This window comes from Lissotriton helveticus, chromosome 3_2 (assembly GCF_964261635.1).
Source record: "Lissotriton helveticus chromosome 3_2, aLisHel1.1, whole genome shotgun sequence".
NCBI lineage: Eukaryota > Metazoa > Chordata > Amphibia > Caudata > Salamandridae > Lissotriton > Lissotriton helveticus.
Window position 1 is genome coordinate 383,179,217 of NC_136062.1, and position 17,442 is coordinate 383,196,658.

The window sequence follows — 17,442 nt, forward strand, 5'->3', positions numbered from 1 at the left end:
TTTGAAAATAGCTAAATTAATAGCTTTGTCATTTCCAATGCCAATAGTTTTAACTTTCGCAAATGTGACACCTATAACATTTGTAATGCAATATGTGTTGTATTTACGTGACTTAGATGTATTGAAATTACAAATAACAATGGCTTTTTTTTATAATTAATACTTGAATAAAAGTTATTGTAATTTATAATGGCAATAGCTTTCAACTTTTGTAAATAACTTTTGTGAAGATTATGTTAAGTGTATTTTATTGTGACAAAAATCCAAGAACAGAAGTGAAATATTAACATCTTTTTGTGACATTTGTAATAAAGCTTGAAACAGCGAGAGAACATATTTGAACCAGTTGTTGAATGGTTGCACAGATTGATGCTGTGGTGGCGACGATGAGTGATGCTGTGGTGGCGACGATGAGTGATGCTGTGGTGGCGCGATAAGTGATGCTGTGGTGGCGACGATGAGTGATGCTGTGGTGGCGACGATGAGTGATGCTGTGGTGGCGACGATGAGTGATGCTGTGGTGGCGACGATGAGTGATGCTGTGGTGGCGACGATGAGTGATGCTGTGGTGGCGACGATGAGTGATGCTGTGGTGGCGACGATGAGTGATGCTGTGGTGGCGACGATGAGTGATGCTGTGGTGGCGACGATGAGTGATGCTGTGGTGGCGACGATGAGTGATGCTGTGGTGGCGCGATGAGTGATGCTGTGGTGGCGCGATGAGTGATGCTGTGGTGGCGCGAGAGTGATGCTGTGGTGGCGCGAGAGTGATGCTGTGGTGGCGCGATAGTGATGCTGTGGTGGCGCGATAGTGATGCTGTGGTGGCGCGATAGTGATGCTGTGGTGGCGCGATAGTGATGCTGTGGTGGCGCGATAGTGATGCTGTGGTGGCGCGATAGTGATGCTGTGGTGGCGCGATAGTGATGCTGTGGTGGCGCGATAGTGATGCTGTGGTGGCGCGATAGTGATGCTGTGGTGGCGCGATAGTGATGCTGTGGTGGCGCGATAGTGATGCTGTGGTGGCGCGATAGTGATGCTGTGGTGGCGCGATAGTGATGCTGTGGTGGCGCGATAGTGATGCTGTGGTGGCGCGATAGAAAGAGTGAGGGCGATAGAAAGAGTGAGGGCGATAGAAAGAGTGAGGGCGATAGAAAGAGTGAGGGCGATAGAAAGAGTGAGGGCGATAGAAAGAGTGAGGGCGATAGAAAGAGTGAGGGCGATAGAAAGAGTGAGGGCGATAGAAAGAGTGAGGGCGATAGAAAGAGTGAGGGCGATAGAAAGAGTGAGGGCGATAGAAAGAGTGAGGGCGATAGAAAGAGTGAGGGCGATAGAAAGAGTGAGGGCGATAGAGAACTTCGATACAGGAAAATTCCTCCCACTCCTCTACACCAATAAGACGACTTTCAATGGTGCTAATGCCAAAAACACAAAACATTGTAGGCAAGACTTACAATTCCCCAACAAAAACCTTCTTAATCATTCTGAAATGTGAAATATTATTTAAGTTAACAAAGTGTTCTATAGAGTCCTACAGTATCAATTTTGCAACAAAAATATGTTTTTAATTAAAATGTCTAAATAATTAATTTCTTTTGGAGAGACAGGATAAACGTTTTAGGTTTACCCACAAATTGTTAGCGGTCTGGTAACAAACTAACAGGAGGCAACCGTGTGATAGAACAGTCTCTACGTGACCAAAAGAAATGTTATATATATATATATATATATATATATATATTTTAGAAGCCAGGCGAGCTTGCCAGAAGTATACTTTTTTTCCGTTGCTTGAAACATTGCCCGATTTCTGTTGGTCTTGGAACTTACAATTTTTCCATTAAAACGGTCAAAACGCTGCGGACAATCTCAGCAAAGCCACGGGAGAAAGGCAGACTCAGAGAGGTTATTTAAGGACAAATTACAGAAAATGATTTGGCAGGGAAAGACTAGGAAAATACCTTTTAGGGGCAAGACAAGCCATTTTGAGGTGAAAGAAGCAGCGCCCTCCCCTCTTTTACCACAGGCCGAGGAGTCGCATTCGAGTTGAGTGGCTAAGTTAAAACGCGAGAAAAAAAAACAAGCACTGGTCTGAGAAGAGCCCGTGAGTGGTGAGCATGTATTGAAAACATTACCGGAACCTAAAAGCCTTGCAATTGACGTGCTGTGTTAGAATGTGTGAGGGGGTCTATAAAGGGGGATATTATTTAACTCTCTCACTCAGTGTCACAGCGCCCAGAAGCGTTGGTAGCTCACTCGGGGCAGACCCTGAGACAGCGAGGCCTCCACCCTCACAAGTACCTTCGGAGACGGGTAGTGCAGCACCTCACAGTTCAAAAGGCATTTAAACCATGCTCCTAAAAAAAAAAAAAAGGTGTTTAATGCCGGGAACCTTCGACTTTCTTAAAATGTTACGCCTAAAACTAGTTGCGCATTCTAACCCTAAGAAGTTGCTACGAAAATGAGTACATTTGCTCAACAATAACACAAAAGTTAGATAAAAGAGCCAGTCCTTTTTGTGATAACTGCACACTCGGCCAAATATAGTGTGCAAGCAGTCCGAGAGTGCCTTCGCCGCCCCGCAGTTGGGAAGGGAGCGCTATATGAATCTTGCCGATGTCCTTTGCGATTAATCACTTGCGTGCCTGGTATCAAATTGGGGCGAACAATTCACAAAATAATTTGGACCATGACCGCGCAGCTCAGCCCGCAATGCTTAGTTATATGACGGTATTTTGCTGCAAGAAATGAAAGCAGGAACCACGCACATAATCTGTTCATTTTTCTCCCGGGGTCGTACACACGCTTCCTTGACAGATTTGCGTTGCTGATGGATAGAGGTGTCTGGGTGTTTCTAATAGCGCTACAACAGATGGCTGAACGGATACCATTTTAAACGACAAGAAAAAAGTAAAACAAGCTGCTGGCAGAGGACCTCATGAGAACGCTCAGGCCGGACACTTCAGAGAGATGCAGAGTTTAGAAATAGCAGTCAGCATGTGCGGCGCACGCTTGATTTATCACTGGAGCGGGTTCTCAGACTCCAGCTAATGCACCTAGGCCACATCTGGCAGGCGAAAACATCGCCGAAAGAAGCTTTTAGGGGCAGGGGAGCAGATCCCTTTGAAGCACGGCCTCGAGTAATTAGGAGGGGGGAGGAGGAGAAGTGGAGAAGTGAGGACGAGCACGCTGGGGAAGCAACAGATGGCTGATGTGGACGCGCGAGGCAGGCGGATGGAAAGCGCGTGCAGCAGGGGGCGGAGCGGATCGAAGTGAAGCTGCTGGTGGCAATGATGCGAGGCAGGCAGATGGAAGCGCGTGCACAGACACATGCACTCGTCGAAATCCGCCGCCTGGTTTAGCTTTCCTGATCCAACCCTATAATTCTCCCCTATCCATTCCTTGCGGAATGGGATAGGTGAGACCTAAAAAAGATACAGAGGATATAAGAATTTGTGTGGATATGAGAATTCCCAACACAGTGACTGATAGAAAGTCGCATCCAAGACCACATTTTTAAAGGAAATGATAAGTAGCATCAGTGGTGTGCCTCATCTTCTCAAAATTACATTTATATAAGGGATGCCATCAATTAGAAATTGATGATTAGTCTTGTTAAATAACATTTTTGCTGCATTTAGGGCAATTTAGGTACAAAAGATTGGACTTTGACATATGCTCAGCTGCTGAATTTTTCAGAAAACAATAAAGACTGTAAAAAGGCCTGTGAGGAATGCTATAAACTATAGTGACAATATTTTGATATTCAGAAAAACACAGGCAGAATAGGATTGAGCGTTAAGTGAAGTGTGCCAAGTACTTGTGACATCAGGTCTAAAGCTAAACTTAGGAAAGTGTGAGAAACAAATCTGAATTTATATTCTATGGTCACATATTTTCTTGAACAGGTACGAGATCTGATCCCAAAAGTATCATATTTAAACTTGATAGCTATTCCTAAAGTGTGTCTGAACTACTTCCATTTATGGGAAAGGCCAGTCACTGCTCATAGTTCGTAAAAGAATCTGCCACTATAAGAGCACTGCTCTAAGAATTAACAAAGAAAGGTCAAAAATTCATTTGGGATGTGAACTATGAACAAGTGTTTAAACAAATAAAAGATGACATATTGTCTGCAGCTAATTTTAAGCATTTTGATCCACAATTGTGCACAGAGGTAGTAGTGGATGCCAGCATGCATTGGTGCAGCATAAAGCTGGCAGGGAAACTCCTCGGTATGTGATTTCACATGCTAGTAAAAGTTTGTCTGATGTTGAATGCAGGTACTCACAGCCAGATAAACAAAGCCTTGCAGTAGTTTAGGAGTGTGAACATTAATTTGATTTTATATATGGAAAACCCTTTGCTGTAAGCACTAGTTGCAATTTATTGAAACCCAAAAATGACAATGCCTCCACGTACTGAAAGGTGGGAGATGCGACTGATGGATGATGATTTAAAGATCATTTACAAGCGGGGAAAATAATTTAATCCAGCAAATTATTTGTCTAGGCTACCCACAGAAACAGAGATAGAATGGATTGGAAGCAGAAGAAAAAATAGGTTTTATTATCAGGTCTACCGTGCTAGGCATTATATCAGAAAAAGAGCTAATTGATTGACCGAGAAGGATGAAACAATTAAAGAAGTAAAAAAATATATATTTGAAAATAAATACATGTTAAAGAATACTGCAACACGATTCCAAGTGTAATATCACAACGGACCACACAGCTCTAAAGCAGTATCCACAATTATTTACAGGACTAGAAAAGTCGAAAGAAAAAGCAATCACATAAATGAGGCTGGGAAACCTGTGGCGCAAGCTCACAGTAGAGTTACAATACCATACAGGCAAAAGTAGAAAAAGACATACATTCAATTCTTCAGCAAGATATTTTTGAGCCAGTGCAATGGAAATCTCCGATTGTGGTAGTTTTGAAAAAAGATACAGAGGATCTAAGTATTTGTTGGGTTTTGAGAGTCCCCAACACAGTGATTGGCAGTAAGAAGCATCCATGACCACAATTTTAAAGGAAATGATCCGTGCTCAGAGGCTGTAATTAAGCTTACAGACTAACAACACATGTAACGGGAGATGTCGCCATGGGAGGTTACAAAATGAGACAAGGCGGTACTAAGGAGGGACTACTAAACCTATTGACAAATGAACAGCCGCAGTCTACATAGGACAATGGCACAAGCCAATGAAAAATATGGGCGGAGAGTGGGTGGAGCTTTAAGTGCCTACCTGAATACAGCAGGCCTTGCAAGCCAAGTAAAGTCAAATAATTTATATAGCGCGCTACATACCCAGAGGGTCTCAAGGCGCTTGAGGAAGGGTGGGGAATTATTTGTCGAAAATCCAGGTTTTAAGCTGCTTTCTGAAGGCTGGGTGGTTTTGAGTGAGGCGGAGGGAGTTCCAAGTTTTAGCCGCTAGGTAGGAAAAGGATCTTCCCCCCCATGGTGGATTTGTTGATGCGTGGAATCGCAGCGAGGGCTTGGTTGGAGGAACGTAGCTGGCGGGAGGGGGAGTAGAAGAATAATCGCATGTTGAGGCATTCTGGTCCAAGTTCGTAGAGTGCTTTGTGTGCATGAGTGAGGAGGCGGAACATTATCCTCTTATTGACAGGGAGCCAGTGGAGGTCTTTTAGGTGACCGGAAATGTGGTCTTTACGCGGGATGTCTAGTATGAGTCTGGCTGATGCGTTTTGGATGCGTTAGTTTTCTCTGAAGTTTAGCGGTGGTACCGGCGTATAGGGTGTTTCCGTAGTCCAGGCGGCTTGTAACTAGTGCGTGGGTGACCGTTTTTCTAGTTTCGGTGGGGATCCAGCGAAATGTTTTTTTGAGCATGCGGAGGATGTTGAAGCAAGATGAAGAAACTGCGTTGACTTGTCTGGACATTGAGAGGGAGGAGTCCAGGATGACGCCCAGGTTCCGTGCGTGGACCGTTGGAATGGGTGCTTTTCCTAGGGCAGCTGGCCACCAAGAATCGTCCCAGGCAGAAGGGGAAGTACCTAAGATGAGGACTTCTGTTTTGTCTGAGTTCAGTTTAAGACGGCTGTGCTTCATCCACTCGGCTACTTCTTTCATTCCTTCATGTAGGTTGGTTTTAGCGGTGTTTGGGTCTTTGGTGAGGGAGAGGATCAGCTGAGTGTCATCAGCGTAGGAGATGATGTTGAGGTTGTGTTGGCGTGCGTTGGCCGCGAGGGGGCTCATATATACGTTGAAGAGGGTGGGGCTGAGTGAAGAGCCTTGTGGCACGCCGCAGATGATGATTTCGGTGGCCTCCGACTTGAACGGTGGAAGGCGGACTCTGAGTTCTTCCGGCGAGGAACCAGGTGATCCAGTCCATTGCAAAGCAACGCATGTGTTGCCCTGGCTCTACCTAAAAATGAAACACTATGCTGAGAGCAAGAACTCTTTACGAAATTAGAACTACAGTGTAGAAAACTCAGTATTGGTGAAGCAACAGCAAGTAAGAATGTCAGAGTAAGTTCCAAAGCGCTCCTTAGGAAGTTCCAAAATTAATGGGACTCCAATAACAGCCAAAAGTAAAAGCAGAGTAATAACTAGAAATAGTACTATTTTTCAACAAATGTAATCCAAGTGCTAAGTCTCTCCTCTCTTTTGTTTCATTTTACTTTTTCCTCTTTTTGAAAATGAAGGGGGGGGGGGCGGATTGGCACTGCGGGCACGGGCCGAAGGGCCGGTGTCTAAGTGCACTCTGTGGGCCGGTTTTTTCCCCCCCCCCTTTCCCAGTCCACAGAGAGCACTGACAAGGAAAGGAGAGCAGCTACGCTGTGCGACCAGACGTTCAGCGATGATCAGCTGTGGCCTCTCCTTGACCCCCTGCCCTGCCAAGCAATCATGCTGATGGTGGGCTGGGGGAGGGGTTATTGGGTGCCAGAATCGGCCTCCTAGGGGGCCAGGTGTTGAGCCATTTTTACCTTGGCCCCCCTGGGGCCCACACAGCCCAGAAACAGTGTTGCATTAGTCCACACCCACAGCCCTTCTCATTCAGGGCATAGTGGGCGAGGAAGAATGGGTCTCACTATGGGGACCAGGTGATGTGGGGAACTCTCACCATCTTCGCCTTAGCCTCCCCCCCCCAACCCCATGGATGACCCAGTAGCTGTGTTTTGTGCTTTATCCCCTCTCCTGCCAGGCCTTTACCCTGAGGCAGTGAAGAGCTGGGGAGGGCTGAGTAATTTACAAATAGCTGGGGCCTCACTGTTTTTCAGGTGCTCCTGCCCTGGAGGGCTGGGGAATAATTTTTTAATAGAAAAGGGGCCTGTCTGTTTTCAGGTGTTCCTGCGCTGGAGAATAATTTTGTAATAGAAAGGGGCCTCGCTGTTTTCAGATGCTCTTGCGCTGGAGAGCTGGGAATAATTTTTTAAGAGAAAGGGACCTCACTGTAATGTAATGATGTCACAAACTGTGAGATAGTGGAATGCTGGCATTGGAAAGTAGTTGGGAAATTGAATGTATACAGGGGCAGTTGAGAAAAGAGCTGTAGCTAGTGACAAGCACTGTGTTGAGTGTGCTGACTAAAGTCGAAAAAAAAGGCTCTCCTGTTTTGACTCATTAATTCCAGGGATTACAACCCACATATATACAACTTATGACTCAAGCAATAAACCTATAAGCTGTAGTAAACCTTGTGACTAAGGCAGATACTCAGTTACGTGACAATATAAATAAAGCAATAAACTTCAAGTGCAACACGGTACTCATGCATGAGGAGTGTGTTGTGATGACTCGGACACAGGACAGTTTGAATACAGCATTAATCATCAGTAGATCGTGCACAGGGAGCGTGATCCCACCATCGCCAGTCACATTACAAACTGCCGCCGGTGGAATCCACTCACGCAGCACCACAATAGAATGCAACACAGGGTATTTCATACACGCAGGAGCATAAAGCACTGCTATTAGCAAGTGCCACATTACAACAGTGTTGTAGGGCCCTTTATATGGGCAATGAACCTCCAGGCGGAACAAAGCGGTAAACCACCGAAGTTACTTAATGAGGGAACGATACACCATAACTAAGACAACCCCAAAAACACAGAGGATAAAACCCAAGAGGTATAAAGCTGTCTAAAACATTACTGCTAGAAAATTGCTTGCAGCTTGTATTTTGATGCAGCAGGAAACAGTTTTATATAGAGCTCCTGTCGTTACAAACATATCGGGGTGGTTTGTATCAGGGCATCAGCTACATAATTCGAACTATGAGGCAAATAGGACTTAGGAGTAAATAACTAAATACTTGAAAGTTAAGACATGGTTCAATTATTTGCTACGTCATCTAACTTCACTTCCTCACCACAGTTATATAAATCTAAAAAAAAGATATATACGTTTGTAGACGGCACTGATTAAACATACTGAACAGCAATACAACAGAAAAGTATGTAATATATTAGGTTGGCCTGAGAATAGTCTGTGAATTAAAGAAGGGTGATTTAAGTTGGAGGTGAGAGAACCCGGGGCAGAATGTACAAATGGTTCGAAGGGGTATTTATATAGGAGTGAACACAAGAAAGGACAGAAGAAGACTAGAGATGAAAAGGGTAGAGGCAGGAGAGGATGCAGGTGGGCAGAATAAAGACTGAGAGTAAAGTACAGGGCTCTCGGTTTTTTCGGGCTCTTACAAGTGACCAGCGGCAGACTTACTTCAATTTGAGAGCTCCAGCTGCAGGTAAATGCACACCGGATCCCAGGACACTTCCCTCAAATCCGGCTGCTGAACGCGTCGGTGTACGGCACGCGTGAAGGGACAAACTGAGGGCCTTATTTATGAAGGCCTTGCGCCGCCGGTACGTCAGTGACGCAAGGCCTTCATAAATAAGGCCCTGAGTGCGGTACTGCAGTAGAAACTGAAGAAAGGCAAACCAATCTGCTGTGCGTCGGATTCCTACGAAGGAAACAGGAAACGGGAGCGCCATCTTGGAAAAGAAACCCCGGTGAGTTATCCCAGGCATCTTGGTAGGATGTAACCCAAAAGGAAACGTCCTTCATCTACTATCAAAGTAGTGTCAGTGAATTTTCAAGGTTGCACGTACACTGCGCATCAAAGAAAAAACACTGCTGTTTTCCTCATCTTGTAATGCCGATTTATTGAGTTTGGCAGTACAGCTCATGTTCAAGGCGTCACTTCTAAATTCCTAATTGGATCGTGAGAGTACTTACAAGACTGCACCACCTAATTTAGTCACTTTGTGTATTAAGGCACACATATTGCCCACCTCAAGCGACCAGCTGCCACATGGCCACAAATAAAATGCAGTTTAGACAGAAACATGAGAGGCAATACAGTTTATACGTTGATGCTTCAATGTTCTCAAATAGTTCTTTTACTGGTTTGTCATATGCATAGAAAATTATTTATGGAATGAAGTGTGTAGTGTAGGAAAGTGCAGAACAGTGCATTAAAATAGGTTTAGGAAGGCCCTATTGCCTACATTTTATTCATGGAACATGCAAACCTACCAAAACCAAAGTAGTCCCTATTTAGATGCAATGGTCATATAGGGCGTGTGTGTTGTGAGCAAAGGTCGAGATGACGAAAGGAAAAACCTTAGAATCTTAGAGAAGCACTGGAGACAATCTCCATCCACCCCCAACCTGTCTCTTTTACGTTCAGCAAGATCCATATACCACAAACACATCTTCCAGGAAAAAACATCACACTTCAGATCCCTCCTCGATTCAGCAAAAAACAGACCCAAAAAACTTTTCGACCTCATCAAAAACCCAAATTGTTCTCCCCAAACCATCAAGCCTGATGATGCATCAAAGAAAGTAACTGAGTTCGCTATATTCTTCGATCAAAAGGTAAAATCTCTGGTGGAACAGGTCACCCACCCCACCCCCATCGAGGAACGAAAATCCTTAGTCACTTGACAGAACTTTGCCGCCATCTCAGAGGTTGATCTCCTCAAATGCATCCGCGAAACCAAACCCTCCAACCATTCCTCTGACCCCATTCCCAGTGGCATCACCATTGATTTCTAGACTAACACTCTCTCCTAGTGGACCAGGCTTGTCAATCTCTTCCTCAGTCAAGGATCCCTCCCAAGTGTCCTCAAAACAGGACAGGTTACCCCCATTCTAAAAAAAACCTCTGCAGATGCAAATGACCACAATAACTTCCGCCCATCACCAATCTCCCTTTTCTTTCAAAGATCACAGAAAAATGTGTTGCAACATAACTGTCCCAGCACATTATGGACAATAATCTCCTCGACATGTTCCAGTCGGGCTTTATTCAAAACTGCAGCACTGAAACAACCCTGCTGCAAGTGATCGATGATGCGCTGCATATTCTCGATTCACGGGAATCGTGCCTTCTGAGTCTTCTTGACCTCTCTGCAGCTTTTGACACTGGTAATCACAACACCCTCCTTAACATTCTTCAACAGAGAATGGGCTTTGAAGGCACAGTACTCAAATAGTTTGCCTCTTTCCTCACAGACAGATCCGAAATGATCAAGATTGCAAATAGTCTCTCGTCTCCACTGGTGGTTGGTCAAGGCGTTCCTCAAGGTTCTATCCTTGCTCCCACTCTGTTCAATCTCTATCTGGAACCATTAGGGAACCTTCTAAGCAAATCTGGAATCCTCTACCATCTCTATGCGGATGACACCCAAATATACCTCAAGGTGTCTTCCCCTCATGATCGCTCAATACTCAGCTCTACTCTCAACACTATTCACAACTGGATGCTAGTTCACCAACTCATTCTCAATCCCTCCAAAACGGAATTCCTCCTCATATCTAGCTCTCTCTCTCCGCCTCCTGTTAAAGCCTGGATGGATCAATCAAATCTACTCAACAGTAAACCCATCATTGTGAATTGCGCTAAATCCTTAGGTGTCATACTTGACAAAAGACTCAACCTAATCTCACACATCAACTCCATGGCCAAGAGCGCACGTTATAAACTGCAACTTTTATGGGGGATTCGTCGGTTCTTCCCAGAGAATGACCTAAATACCTTGGTCCAATCGCTAGTTCTCTCTAGACTTGACTATTGTATTTCTCTTCTGACTGGCCTTCCCAAATCTCACCTCTCCCCCTTCAAAACCGTTCTCCATTCAGCAGCTTGCTTCATTTCAGGGTCCAAACGAAGTGACCACATCACTCCTATCCTGTCTTCTCTCCGATGGCTTCCCATCGAGGCTAGAGCTATCTACAAAACAGCGTGCATAACCCACAAAGCTTTGCACTCTTCCTCCCCTCTCTATCTGGAGAATAAACTCAAACTGTCTGGAGGCTCAAGACCTTCTCGGAATGCGGAAAAGTTCCTTCTTGAACCCCCCTCCTTCAAAAGAGAAAAACTGTTGGCACAATCGTTCTCAGGTAATGCGGTGAGAACCTGGGACTCGCTTCCTCCTTTGCTCCGTGCCATCTCCTCCATTCAGATCTTCAAAGCGGACCTCAAATCTCTTTTATTCCAAAGACACTTTCAGAACTAATTCCCTCCTTCTCAGACTCTGCCAGGAAGTTCTTTAGTCATTGTAAATTTGTCACATATGTTTATATTTTTGCTTATACACCCTGTGCTTGCTGTGTTTGAAATTGTGTTCCTTTTGCCTGCGTTGTTTTGATGCTATGGCCTGCTATTGTTCGCCAGGAAGTTCTTTAGTCATTGTAAAATTTTGTCATATTTATTCTTACTTTTGCTTGTACAGTCTGTTCATACTATTTTTGTTTTGTACTATTCCTGCAACAGTTTTCTCATGTAACGTAACTGGTTCTATTGTACAGTGCTCTGACACCTTCGGGTAAAGTCTGTTTATTATAAAAATGCATTAAATAAATAAATAAAAAATTGTTAGCCCCTAAGGGGTCCCTCGGCAATTCATCAGAACCGGTTAATTAGGAAAATATCCATACACTTACACCACTGTAAGTCTGGTTTCCGTTGTTCACTCACTCTGTTTCCCGTGAACAGAGCAGGGGTAGGAGAAGGGCTAGTTTCCACACCGCTTCTCTTCAGTGAGTGAACGACGTGCTCTGCTAAACGCTCCCGTCAGCTCAGACCTACCAGTGTGGGGTCACCTAATGTGAGGTAAAAGGTACCTTGTATTAACTTGCAAGGCTGGATACTACAGCATTTCTACTCACCTAGCAGTAGTGTAAGAGTTTGGATATTTTCCTAATTAACCAGTCCTGATGAATTGCTGAGAGATCCCTTAGGGTCTAACAATACAAGAAACAATGTCGATCTATGCTCACAACACCCACGCCCTATAGGAGCATTGCATCCAGATAGGGCCTGTGAGAAGTTGGCCTGATATGCAGTGCTCACTATTCTAGTGAACACTATGTATCAGTCCAAACAACCCTTATTGATGTCTGGTTGTTAGTCAACCTGATAGACCACCTATCCTAGTAGCATGGACACGTGCAGTCTTTAGGCTAAACTCTAGAGGGCGTGTTAAGCCAGCTGTTTTACCATCACATTTACCCCTTGAACACCAAGTGAAAGGACACCACACAAGTTGTTATGAAAATAAACAGATATTTATTTATAACAAGTCTACCCTGAACTCTTTATGAGTCAGGGAGCTAAGCACACAACAAAACTCTTACGAAAATACTTTAAGTCGCACAATTTACACAAATGCCCGAGGGGCACGAAAAACCATATACTAAACAAGTGGAATGCGAATTACTAGCAGGTAAGTAACTATTCTCATAGGCTTTAGAATCGCTAGGGCTAATCCCCTGAACCTTTAGATTGCAAGTGGGAGGCCTAGGGGCGTCGTGTGCAGAGTGGGTACACTCTCACGCGTAAGGCGGGAAAAAGTCTATGGAGGCTAGTAAAAGCAAAGTTAGTGTTCTCGGGCGAACCCGACTAGGTAGAGCTGAAACGACAAAGGATCCTGACACTTAGATAGTAAGACTATGCTGGAGCACCGAAATGCTCAGGTTACCTAGCCCAGGGGCTGCGGCTGCATAGGGCTGAAAAGACGTCGGAGATCCTCGTTGCAGTCTATGGAGACTGAAGAAAGAAGTTGCTGGCAGGCGACCAGTGAAGAAGTTTGTGGTGATCCAAGCCTGGATCAGTGAAGATGGATACCTGTAAGCAGAGGGGACCAAGTTCTGAATCACTAGCCAGTGATTAGATGGGCACCAGGATGGCACCGGGCAAAGTCACCTCGACCAGGTGAGTGGGCGACGCTGGGCTCTACAGTCTCTCGGACCAGGAGGCGTTGTCGGCGACTAGGATGGAGGTGCGAGCTGTCCCACGAAGATATCTGCTGTCGATGTCGCTGGACCCAGGATTGGGGCAACAAGTCTTGGCAAATGCAAGCCCACGCGGTGGACTCAAAATGGCGTCTGGAGTGGACCAGGAGGGTCCGGGGTGCTCCTCCGTTGGAGGGGAGCAAGGGCCAGTCTGGAGCAACCAGACCAGCGGTGTTTGTCGTCGAAGTTCGTCGTCAGAGGGCCACTAGCCAACGGGCAAGTGACCTGGACAACGCGGTGAGCAGCAAAGAGCAGAAGGGCCCCATGCAGATCTCGTGGATGCAAGGGGGCTGAACTTCGGTGCTGGAGCTGCTCAGGGTCGGGGCTTCTCTTACCCCAAAGCACTCGGTCGAGGGTCACTCGGGAGTCGTGCTGGGCAAGCGTCGTGCAGTCTGGAAGATGGCCGGTCCCTCGAGGTCTCGTCGCACCCACGGGTCTCAGCTGGGCTGAAGATGCAGGTAGAGGTCAGAGGTGCCAGGGGAGCCAGTTCTCGTCGACCTGGGCAGTCTTGATCCGGAGGAGAGACTTACAGCAGACCGCGATGCTTGGATGGTGCCTGCTGCTGCAGGGTGACTACTCCTTAGCCACAAGGGAGAAATCTTGAGAAGAGTCTTGAGTTCCTTTCGTGGAAAGTTGGTTCAGGATTCAAAGATGATCTAATTTGGAAGGGGGCCTACTCCTACCTTTATCCTGCAAAAGGGGGCTGGCACGCGACTAAGTCCTGCCCTATGGGGGTGGGACTAGGAGGGGGGTGGTTACACCCCTCTCCTTTGGTGGGCTTTCCCCAGATCAGGGGCTGGAGTGCCCCTGGAACTGGTTCAAGCCGGCCTATGCACAGTGAGCACCTTCCTCTAAAGCCCTGCCTACCTAGAATACACAAAACCCTGTCTGGGACGGTGCTGGCACTGCCCCTGGCAGGAAACCCTTTGTCCTTGCCTCCTGTGCTGGGAGGACTCCCAGCAGCAGGAGTGCAGACTTGTGTCTCGGTGGCAGCATCCATCTTGTGGAGCTCAGGCTATGTCTGACTTTAACCGGGGTTACAGGTTACATACATGTCGTGTCCCTCTAGAAGGGTGGAATGCTAACCCCGTCGCCAGAATTGGCGAGGGGTTAGTATTCCAATTTGTATGACACCTTACTCGACATGTTTTGATAAAGCGATACCAGAGTTGGCATATAACCGCGAGGATTATAATGCACTTAAGAGTATATGGTATGCGTTATCATGGAACAGCTATTAGGACTTGGTTCCGCAAGCTGCAAACGGGCTCAGCTCATGCCAGAGCACCATCTCACATGATTCCAAGCACTCTGCCTTCAGGATTGTTAAGGCCTGCCATAGGAGTGACTGATAGGCATACATTTGTCCATTTTAGGGTTAGATATAGGTATACTATATCTAAAGCAAAGGGTGATTACACCACCTTGCCCCAGCTGTCGTGCAGCCAGTTGTGTCAGATTTGGATGGCCAGCCAGGGGTGGCATAATACATGCTGCAGCCCCTGGTAGGCCCTGGGTACACCTATGCCCTGGGTCCCTAAGGTACACTGTACAGGGACTGATAAGGTGACTCAGTATCCAATTAGATATGTACCTAAGGTACATGGAATCCATTTTACTGAGGAAAATGAAATTTTGCCTGACCAAGATGCCCCCTGCGTGTACCCTATGTTACATATATGTGCATGTCACCCATGCATATTTCTCTCAGTGGCCTGAATCACAAGGCCTCCGCATTTACGTCCTGCATTAGGATGCCAGTCATCAAGTCTCCCATGTAAGAAATATTAAGCTAACATGAAGGCCCATGTATTTGCATTGTGCACTTTTAAATAAATCACGACAAACCCTTTTTGTGGTTCAGTCTGAGCCACTTTCTGAATTAGGGTTTTCATGACTCCTGACGCACTGCAAGCTGCAGTTACGTATCTCTGACCTCGCATACTTCTAGCTCAGCTGAAAGAAGCCCAGCAAAGGGTGCCAAGACAGTGTTTTGCAAAATAGTTATCTGCCTGCTGTACAGAGTCACATTCCTGCCCAGTGAGGAAGGTAAACAGAACCCGTCCGCGGAAGATAAGGCCTAGCCTCTCTGTCTCCATTGAAGTAAATCACAGTGCTTGCATCCATAGAAAGCACGCAATGAACGAAGAAATATATGCTTTTTCTGATTCTTAGCGATGAGCAACCTTTGCTTCAGATAATACATCCCCTGACTTAAGATATCAGTTAGTACCAGACGTGCTGGTCGCCTTGACACTAAAGATCTCTCTACTAGACTGAAAGTCAGCTCTCCTCCCAGTTACACGTCAATTGCACGTCATGCTCAAATTGCGTGCACAAGTAGGGCAAAGTTCCAGCCTGCCATGTAACTCCTCCTCTATGTAGCCACCCACCTATCACCCACCTGTGACTCATCAAGTGTACACCCTCATGCACGCCCACATGCTCTTATCTCTTTCTTTCATGCTCTGCCTGGGGCGCTCCTCCCTATGTACAAGGAAAAATGTATATATGTGTTGTTCTCTGTAAATAATGTTAGAAGACCCTTCCTGAACCTCAGTGGTGATGGAACAGATTCTCCCTTAACTCGAGTTATTGGAATACAGCCCTTTTAACTTGGACACCACAAACTCTCTGCCTCACATTTGATACGTGCTAATTGTTAATGCCTAGAAATTATGCCAGGGTAATATTTTATTTACCACATTAATTTGGCGCCCAAATAGGAACATATCCCTTTCCCCACGAGCCGGAGTTGTAGGTCCAGCTTTGCCCCCTTCTACAGCCGTGACGGACTTTAAAGTGTACACGCCATCAGAATTTCCCGCTACTCCCTCAGGCCCAGGAGGAGGACGGACTGTGACCAGGCATCCATACGAGGCGGTGAGGATTGCGGATCGTCTCAACCAGAGCCCGACTTGTGAGAGAGCAAGGTCCGAGGTTTCCAGAGGTCCACCCGTTCCGAGGCGCATGCGTAGACGTAGACGTAGATGCGTAGAAGTCCGAGGCCTTCAAGTTTCAAGTTTTGCTTCTCGGTGAGTACCACTATGGGGAATGCATAAAGTTTCAAGACGGGTTCATTTTATATGAACACGGTCAAGACGGGTCCACGTTATTCGTGGAAACGGTAAAGACGGGTTCGTTCACACGAGCACAGTCAAGACGGGTCCATGGTAAACGTGGGCACGGTAAAGACGTGTCTCATTTTTGAGACCGGTATGGTTGTACTGTATTCCAGTGCATATAGTTTTTCAAGTACATGTTTAGTTCTCTGTATTGGTTTAGATCATGTTTGTTTTAATGTTATGATGTTTTAGTATCAATGATTGTTGATTGTTTCAGTCTATTTTTGTGTATTGTATTTCCATTGTGTTGGTTTCAACATGCCACTGTTTTCAAAATTGCGTCAGATAGGGACCAGAAAAGGTATACTAGAAGAGTCAGTTAACATCCCGCCTAGAGACACACCTGGTCATTTTATGTATAATATGCATGGATTAGACGCCATCTTGTTTTTAGATTTATGGGTAGACTATACAAAGGACCTGGAGGAAAAGTATAGATGGCCTATCTCAGGAACATGGGATTCAGAATGCATTATGAGAGTAGAGGAAGCGCTATGGAAAAAGAAATCAAGACCCTCTCAGAAAGATGCCATTGAATTGTGGCGCAAAGAGTCACACAGGAGAACAGAGAAAGAATTCAATAAAGCAGTAAGAACTAAACAAGCAGAGGAAAAAGCCAAAGAAAAAGAACTACGGGAGGAGGGGGAACGGGTCAAAACAGAACAGACTGATAGAGAAAGAAACGCCGTCGTTACTGGTATTTATCCCATCCTGGCTGAAGAACTAGCTAGAGTGACCACCTCAGAGAGACCCAGTAGGTCACGAACGCTACCACCTGTACCATATAGAGAAAGTAGAGTAAAGCCGACAGCATCAGAGGTTCATTTCCTCGTATCTAGACGATTCCCTTCCGGACTACGTTAATGCAGGTTTCCCTCCACCCCCATCAGCAGATCAGCTCCAGCAACTTCAGCAGCAGCTAGTAAAAGATGACGTAGGTCCCGGGGCAGTGGGAGGGTTGCCTACTGTAGATGTAGCCATTCCATTTTTTGTATATGATCCAGAACCAGGAAAAGGTTCAATGCTTGTGATTTCACTAAGACTAAGACAAGCCGT

At 45.8% G+C, this 17,442-nt stretch overlaps 1 pseudogene across 1 annotated transcript in view; it reads right to left on the minus strand.

The window, feature by feature from the left end:
• Positions 1-8,769, minus strand: part of LOC144826013 (tuftelin-interacting protein 11-like) — a 187,985-nt pseudogene extending 179,216 nt beyond the window's left edge. The window contains exon 1 of the transcript XR_013609669.1: positions 8,681-8,769. The product of XR_013609669.1 is annotated as a tuftelin-interacting protein 11-like (transcript). The remainder of the gene's footprint in view (positions 1-8,680) is intronic.
• Between the last annotated feature and the right edge of the window lie 8,673 nt (positions 8,770-17,442).